This window comes from Photinus pyralis, unplaced genomic scaffold, assembly GCF_008802855.1.
Source record: "Photinus pyralis isolate 1611_PpyrPB1 unplaced genomic scaffold, Ppyr1.3 Ppyr1.4_LG8, whole genome shotgun sequence".
NCBI classification, from domain to species: Eukaryota; Metazoa; Arthropoda; class Insecta; order Coleoptera; family Lampyridae; genus Photinus; species Photinus pyralis.
Window position 1 is genome coordinate 21,245,369 of NW_022170819.1, and position 8,893 is coordinate 21,254,261.

The following is an 8,893-nucleotide window of genomic DNA, read 5'->3' on the forward strand; positions in this document are numbered from 1 at the left end:
ATGACAAACATTTATTCCAAAACACAAAGAAACAAAAAACAGAATCCCTGAAAGAGAGAAGCGCTTGTTTGGACATATTACTCCGCACGCAGGCAGGCGGTCTAAAAATAAAATAGGAAACATAAAATTACTTACAGTTTTTTTCTTAATAATCAATTTTCGATGGCTGTTCGGACGGTAGAAACTTTTAACTCTCAATAAGAAGGAAACCTTAACAAAAGGCTTCGTGTGCCTGAGGACTGCCAAAGAGCTTGCTTATGATTATTTTATTATTGCATTAGTATTGTAAACCCACTGCAGTACCAAGGCTCCCTGTTTCGAATCCGGGTTGGGGCGTGGATATTTGCAATGTATGTTCGGTTGGTAGAGCAGCCTTGGATGAAACCCCACCCACTTAAAAATAACTTGTGCGCGACCTCTGGTGTCCTGTTTGCTATAAATCCAATGTGACCGCCAACTTTATTGGTATTTTTAATAGATAGACACAAAATCTTGAGCAATACACTTGTTGGATTTATGCCGATGGAGGGGAGGAGAGGAGAGGAGATATCGAGAGAATTTGAACAAGCAAAAGAACACTCCAAAGCAATCTGAAGAATCAGGGAAATTCAACGAAGCCTTGAGAAGCTCCCCTTGGATGCGAAAAATAGAAGTCTTAAGAAATGAACGAGTCTGCTGGGTCCTGAATTTAATAAACCTTATTGTTCCAGTGTACCTTCACCGGGTCTTAAAATTTGTTTTTGAAAAACCATGGCAAACCTCCCGAGACCACAACACTTTGGATAAATCTTCATTAGCATGGCTACGATTAGAGCTCTGCTTTCCCTTCCAGCATCCTTAGGTTCATCTCACGTCTTGGATGGTCCGAATGTGAGGCCCAAGTACGTGTGGACCTAATCCACCCTGCTATCGCAATCCATAATCGCTTCTTCAAAATTCAATGTACCTAAATGTACGAAAACTTGTTTCCAGTATACCCTTGCCGGAAATAATCCCTATTCCCTATTCTATTTGTATCTTCTCCACTATTAACCTGTCCTCATTTTTTGCAGGCAATTTAACAGGAGGAGAGCGGAAGTAGTCTTAAATCCTGAAGAACTGGAAGAATACCAAGAATCTTAAAAATTCTTTAATATGATTCTAAAAATCTGAGGGTTAAAAGAAATTTGGAAGATCCGAAAATCCTAAAACAACGTGACCAATGCCCAGAATTCTAAATAATTGCAAAAAAAATCAAAAGAAAAATTGAGACTATCTGGCATACAGAATCTTAGGAAGCTGACCGGTATATGGAGAACCTGAAGAAACTAAAGAATTTAGAGAATCCGCGAAATCCCAATATGAGGAACGCACAGAGTTCAAAGAATTCATACAATTTAAAAAAGGAGTCTTAAGGAAACCTAGAAACTTTTGAAGCTCACGACAGGTTTTCAAAGAATTTAAACAATTTGAAGTCCAAAAAATCGAAGGATGCAGAATGAGGAATCTGGGTAATGAGAAGATTATCAAGAACGGAGTAGCGAGAAATATTTGAGTTTGATCCTTAAAATAGAAGGACCGATTAATAAATCTCAACAAAAAAAACAGAAGTTTTCTCAACAAAATTAATGGCAACTCGAGAGTAGGTTGTAGATGACATACCTACTAGAAAAAATTAACGGTCCGAAACATTCACGGTCAACTAAAATACATGCAAATTGTGCACCTGTCCATTAAGCAAATAACATATTTTATAACGTTACTATTTGCCCAGTTTTGAGACATCGAAAACCAAAAAAAATGTTATTTTCTGCGGCACTGTAATTTTAATATGATTAACGGCGGTTCGATGCAAGCCAACTTTCCTTTCGCACTCGCTTGATATCTTTCCAAAATCTGTACAGATGTTTGGTAAGTGCAGGAAAGCTATTCTCTCCTCAAGGATTTCTGTTTTTTCACGGCAATTTTCCAACAAACGATCAATAGTTGAAAAGGAGCAGATACAAATCCGCTAATGGTAATGGATTTCATTGAAATGGCCACAGGTGGATTACTATTAATTTCTTAGTATAATCAAAAAGTAGGGCACTCTTTGGTATAATGATAATGCAAATAAGACTGTGAAGTAATTTTTACTTTTTTCCTTTAGCGCCGTACATTTGGGTGACTTATCTGATTAGTTCAGATAAATTCGGAGAACTTCCCATATATCCGAAAGTTCTCATATGAAGCCGGAAGTTATCGCTCAGTGACTATTTCCCTCACAAAATTTAAACCAATCAAATCTTTTAAATTTCTCACATTCATCCAATCAGATCCAAATTATGCGATAATATTGCACTATGTCCAATTATCGATAATAATTTGTTTTAGTTTTTTCCAATTTAATTTTTAAAGATCTTTATTTAGCAAAATTGAAATTTTTACAATTTAAAGTACAATATAGTCTTTTGTTCCGTTTTGCAGTTGGTCCACTAAACTACTATGGTGAACTACATGCGGTCGACCGATTGCTCTGTATCCAGTCCTATTTGCAGCGAGCTACTGCTACATATATGTATGGTCTATTTTGAAATTTCATTTCTCCCAACCGGAGTGTTCTTAAACAATATGATAAAATTAGTACAGATCAATTAATTTTCTTATCTGAGATCATATACAGTGTGTACCAGGTAGAATGTGCCATAGGAAACTCAAATGTGTTTTTACCTCTGAAATTAGCGTTCAACGTACCACTCCAATCTCTTTCTAGCATCAGGCAAGCGCAAATAACTTACGAACCTACCTAATACAGTTTGATTGTTCGCTGTATCTGTTACTTTCTTAATCGTGGCGCGCTGCAGTTCTTGTGCGTAAGCTATACCAAGGAAGGCTCTCTTATTTGATGTTTCGATGTTTGTGTGTGCGAGTGGTTCATGCTGTCTCCGTGGAGTAGGTACCTAATACAGTTCGATCTTTCGCTGTATCTGTTGCCTACTCGTCTCGTGCGGCTTGCAGTTCTTAGCATCTTAGCAATGCTAGTAGGGGCCCTCTCATTAACATTTCTACTATTTAAAATATGTTCTGTTTGAGCGATAATCGATTTTCACATGAATACTTGCTATTGGCATTCTCACATGTACTTTTCGTGTTAAATAAAATTATGTTAACTGAAAGCTGGGGTAGAGCCACAACATTTACATGTTTCCTATGTACATGCCATTTATTATTTTACGAGTTGTGTTATCTCTATTGATTGTACAGGTATTTTGATGTGTTTTTGTACTGAATTGATTTATCATGTTTTCCACTGCATTTATGATGTGTTGTGTATTTTGTTTTTATGAACTTGTTTAATTGCATTTGATTTGATTATCTGATTTTTATCATACAATTTGAGATGTTTTATTTATGTTTATTTTCCTTTGCATTTTATTTCTGTGGGTGATTTATTTCATGTATTTGTGTGGCCTATGCCAGGGTTTTGGTCCCGTAGAAGGTTTCCCTGACATGGTCTTGTTGTGTGCGTAACATATTTATTTGTTCTTGTCATTTCTTACGCACAAAAGTTCTGTCTTTTATTTAATTCCCTTCCCGATTATGTCTCACGTCCCAACACATACAATAACCGATTACACAACGTAAGAGTTCATTCGTGCGATCCATATCGAGCCGACTGCCATCCAAATTCACAAGTGCCGCGAAACGTCCATCGTTTCGACTTGAAAGGTAGGTAGGTGACTCTGCTTGTAGATTTTTGTTTCCAAAGTTGCCAACGATATACGGTAAGTCAACGTTTTCAGTGTCGGCTTGATAGACCCCTAGGAACATTACTTGTTTAACATTTCTTTGCACCACTCGTTAGGAAAATTTTGTTTTTTTTTTTAATTTCGCACGGGAAATAGTGTGTAAAATATCCCTCCGTGAACTTGACAAAATGTTCGACAATTTGGTAGGCACTCGATATAATTTCCCGCTAGATGAAAGATCACGGCGATAATTTCCCGTATCTTGTAACAGGTGGCGACCTTGCCGTTTCAAAAATTTGATTTTGATTTTGTTCAACATAGGAAAATTTACACATATACCGCTTCATAGCGAACGTGAACAAAGTTACGTAGGCGATAACAAGAAACGTATAGGGAAAAGCGAGCGCCGTTGCCACGACCTATGGAGCCAAAAGTTGCTTTCATTCCATTTGTACCGAATTGCTGGTTTTTCATTGGTTGTTAGAGCACGCCAGTACAGTTCATTGCGTTCAGAAAGGAAGGCCTGTTTCGGTTTTTCGGTCGGACGAGATACAAATAGCACAGGAAGTGGGAAAGCGATCATTCTAAACCGATTTTCACGAGCGAGGGCATACAAATTCGGGTACGTTAAGTATCATTATTCTTGGTTTAATTTAAGTAAAAATGAAACCGGTGTGTGAAACAAAAAAATGATTCGCTGTCGACATTTATAGCGGCGTTGAGAGAAATATCCTCACGTATGTGGAAGGATTTGCGACTGGAATTTGGTTCGGAACGTGCACTTAGGGAGTGAAATCAATCCGAAAAGTTGTAGAGGAACATTTAAACAAGTTAGGGTGTGCGAATAGGCCAATTACAATAAATTGCGGGACAAAGAAACATTTTGTAGCAGTTTGATTATTAGTAAGGCCTTGTACTTACACGTGGTAAACTATAGGCGAAGGAACATTTTCGAGTCGGAGAATCGCTTTTCAAATAAAAAACGGAATCAAATAAATAAACTCATTGTAATAAACAAAGAAGTTTTTTTCGAAACGACGGCTTAAAAAACAAAGAAGTTAGAAGAAAAACGAAAGACCAGTAAAACAAGTATGGCAAAGCAAAAATATAAAGAGCAACAAGAAGAGGAAGATCATGACAAACATGGAAAACACGATTGTTGAAGAAGAAAACTTGATTTTGAGGCGATTGTGATATAGATGTAAGGGGTACGTGCGCAAATTCATTCAATAATTATTATTCCATTAAAGACCGTTTCACATTTCCAACACTTTCCCTCTTCTTTTCAAGCATCAATGATAAACCGTTTAACGGGTACCAAGGTGACAGGTGCTTTTTTGTTAGCATAAACCCCAGTTATTCACACTTTTTGTGAATACAATACAATTTATATTAGTGCAATTATTTGAGGACAAATTTAGTTTTTGGGTTACGATTTTGTTTGGCACCTGCTACCGCTATTTTATTCTCGAAATAATAGTAAAAAGGTGAAGAAATACAATACGCGTTCGCTCATTTCGCCCGCATGATTACCTTACGTAGGCCGTAACGAATTTAAAAATAAGAACAACAATAAACAATGGGCGCCAAAGACACGTGCAATTTCGGTTTAGGCAAGTAAGCGAATCGGTCCTCCCACGCCAGTTTATTTGTAAATATGAAATTAGCATACGTCGCTTTAAAGCAAAAACAGGTTATAAGAAGGAGGATGGAATGGTATGCGAAAAGTAAATCATGAACTGTGCTATCTATGACAAGACCGTAGCGGCGTCAGACCGACCATCTGGCCACTAGTAAAGCATTCCGTTCCGACGATCCCTTCCCGCCACTTCTCCTTCGGATTTACTCTCGCACTACTTGTGCGGTATTATTTATGGCGCGGCTTTGGCGCCAGCTGTCCACGGTCACTGATCCAGTGGCTGGCCAGCGGCGCGCTGATCTCTTTTAACAACATTACACGTTACTAATTAAAACGAAAATTTTTAAACGGCCATTATCGGCCAGATCTTCAAAATGTAATTACTCTCGATGCCTCCGAGCTCATTTCCGAGAATTCTACAGGCGCAAAACATTTCGGTTGTAAATGACGATGAAATGGCACATTAAAGTAATAAACCAGTATCGTTCGTGACCACTCTTTTTTTTTCAAAGTCTATTTTATTAGATTAATAAATGATCGAGTAACCAGAATTTTGGATAGAGTTTTGTGAAGCAAATAATTAGATTTTCTGTATACTTTATTGCATCATAATACAATACTTGTACAATGATTTTGAAATAATCGGAAACTAAAAACATATTCTGCTTTAAATATTGTAAAGTAAATTTAGCTACGTAGGTAACACATTTATAAAACGAAAGCGTATCACTTCAGTATCTATCTTAAAACTAAGACTAAACATAATTCACTTTGCTTATATAACAACCAAAAGGCTTCTAGAGAAAAATGAGTGGCCGGTTACCAGATCGAAAGGCTTCGTTTTCTTGAGATGAGAGGTATGTTGGTCCAGTGGCGGATTTACATATAGGCACACTAGGCACGTGCCTAGGGGCGGCAGCTTTAGAGGGCGGCATTTTTTGCACTACATTTATTTTAGGTAACATTTTCAGTTTTAAAATACGCCCCCTAAGAAGTTACAAATGACAAAATTCTTTAATTAAAATTATGAAATAAATTGGAATTGGGAGATTGTTTAAACAAACTGTAACTGCAAGAACGATAATCGACAATGCAAGTTTTGACGTGTGAAAAACTTAATCTTAGGTGTACTGTATTGCTTTTCATATTAGTTTAAAAAATTTCAAGTTATAAAATTTGATTTCTATTAGCATCTTAAAATTTATTGCAATTTAAAGATTATTTTGGGGCGCATATCTTTCGGTGTGCCTAGGGGCGCAAAAAATTTAAATCCGCCACTGTGTTGGTCACCATCCGACCCATAGCAGGGTTCGCTATGGGGCGAGTTGCATGGACACTTCCTTTCAGTACCATAGTGATGTAATTATTAAAGAAAGGATATTGTTTAACAAAATAACATAGCAGATCCATTATTTTCAGTATTTGATTAAACAAGGAGAAATGGGAAAGATCGCCCAAAAATGATACAGAGTGCTTAGGAAATCTTCATTTGGTTTTGAAAATCCGAAAACTTAATTTTTTGAATGGAAATCCCTTTTGCTTTATCAAAATTCGCTTGTACACTGGAAAATAAAGTCAGTTTGTAATTTTTTCTCTATTTCAATGAACGATTTTTGCAAAAAGTGAAACTTGTCCAACATTTTTTTTAAAATGTGCTGTTCGATTTCATTTAATAGAAATAGTAATAGTGCCAATTACCATAAAAGGAAACAATAAACTTGAAGCCTAATGTTTTTAGCTAAAGCCACGGGTAAAATAATAGTATATTAAGATACAAATGTATAATCAAGTCTTTAAAGCACGCGCAACGCGTTTAATGGCACGACGCGAAGCGGAGTGCCTTTAACGTTGCACTGCAACTTTAAAGACCAATTATACACGTGTATCTTATAGTATTTTTTATTATACCTGCAGTATAATTTAAAAATAAGAAATATAATGAAAATTGACGTTATACTCCAATACATGTCTAATTAAGTGGGCTCGGTGTTGGTAATTTCACGATTGTCATGGAAATGTCACGTGACATTTGCTTATAAAAATCATCATCTTTATGAATAAAACGATTGCCGTTGAAAAAAATAATACACCGTCCATTAAATCGCTTGTTGTAAAATCTAAACAAAATCCAAATCCAATAAAGCTTATTATAAAGAATATGAAAAGTTGTTTCCATGGATGAATAGGAAGTTAATTCCGAATATAGTCTTAAATGCATCGCTAATGCTGGCATATATGAAGGAAATCTTCTATCTTTTGGTGCATTCATTCAAAACTTCAAACAATGCTGCGATTAAAAAGTGGAACAGATTTGGAAACATACCATAAATTACGCGCGTTTGTGAAAGCTTCAACCAAAGGATAGGTACAAGCCAAAGAAATGTTCTGTATTTACAGAAAGCGACCTAAGAGGATTTTTTATTTCACTCAGATGACAGTTTTAAAAGTACTTGAAGTTCGTTACTTAGCAACTTTAAAGCACGTGTGTTTTAAAGGCCTTTTTTCGCACGCATTTGAGTGTTTAAAACGGAGATTGTGATTGAGGTATAAAAAAATCATTTATTCTTTATTGTCGATCACACACATTTATTTCAAAGCGCAGAGCAAACCGAAATATATACGAAAAAAAAGATGCCAGATAAATAGTGAGACTAAATTTTAATTTTTTAATTAATGAAAATATACGAGGGTTCAATGAGAATTTAAAAAAATGTCGGATTTAGCAGATTAGGTAACCGCAATTCGAATAAAATTGGTCCTCCTGCTCCCCACTCCTGTCATCTGTAGTCTGCACGGACCGGCTATAGAATCCACTAAGACCGTTTCTTCCATTTGGAACTGTAATTGCCTTTCTAGGTGTACTGTGCACGGACCGGGTATAGAATACACACTGAGTCAACTCCAATAAGCGCGGAACTTTGGCCAAGTGACCTTGACTCCTACCAGACGGCTGTGACTGACCGACTGAACCCAACATCTCTATGAATAATAAGATGAAAATTTGAAATCTGCCGTTAATGCAATACAAAACTTGATAAGTTAAAGAATGACTATCACAAGTGGATTTAAAAGCACCTTCAATCCTTTCCCATGTGTGAAGGAATACATTCTGAAGTTTCTTACATAAAGTACATAAAATATACATCGATAATTAGCCGGACCTCCTCCAATCCGGCATGTATCTATAGGTCATGGATACGGTAACCTTAGACTAAATTTGTAGTTCGAGATAAATGCCGCTAAGTATGATTATCACTTCGGCATATACTTCTGCAAAAGCGAAAAGGTTAATTACACTCTAATTACAGACTAACATTGTTTGAATTGCTGACATCGAAATTGATACATTTGTTGAATACTAAATCCATTGGGTACGTTCACCAGACTGAAGCACTAGGTGAGCGAGTCGTTCACCAGACATTTTAAGGAGCGTTAGGGAACTGCTTCGTCTGGTGAACGATTGTTTCACATGTGAATACTTTCAAAGGGTGTCTCTATATATGCTAACGGTACTTGTTGTTTGAACGGTGTCTTTATATCCGCCAAC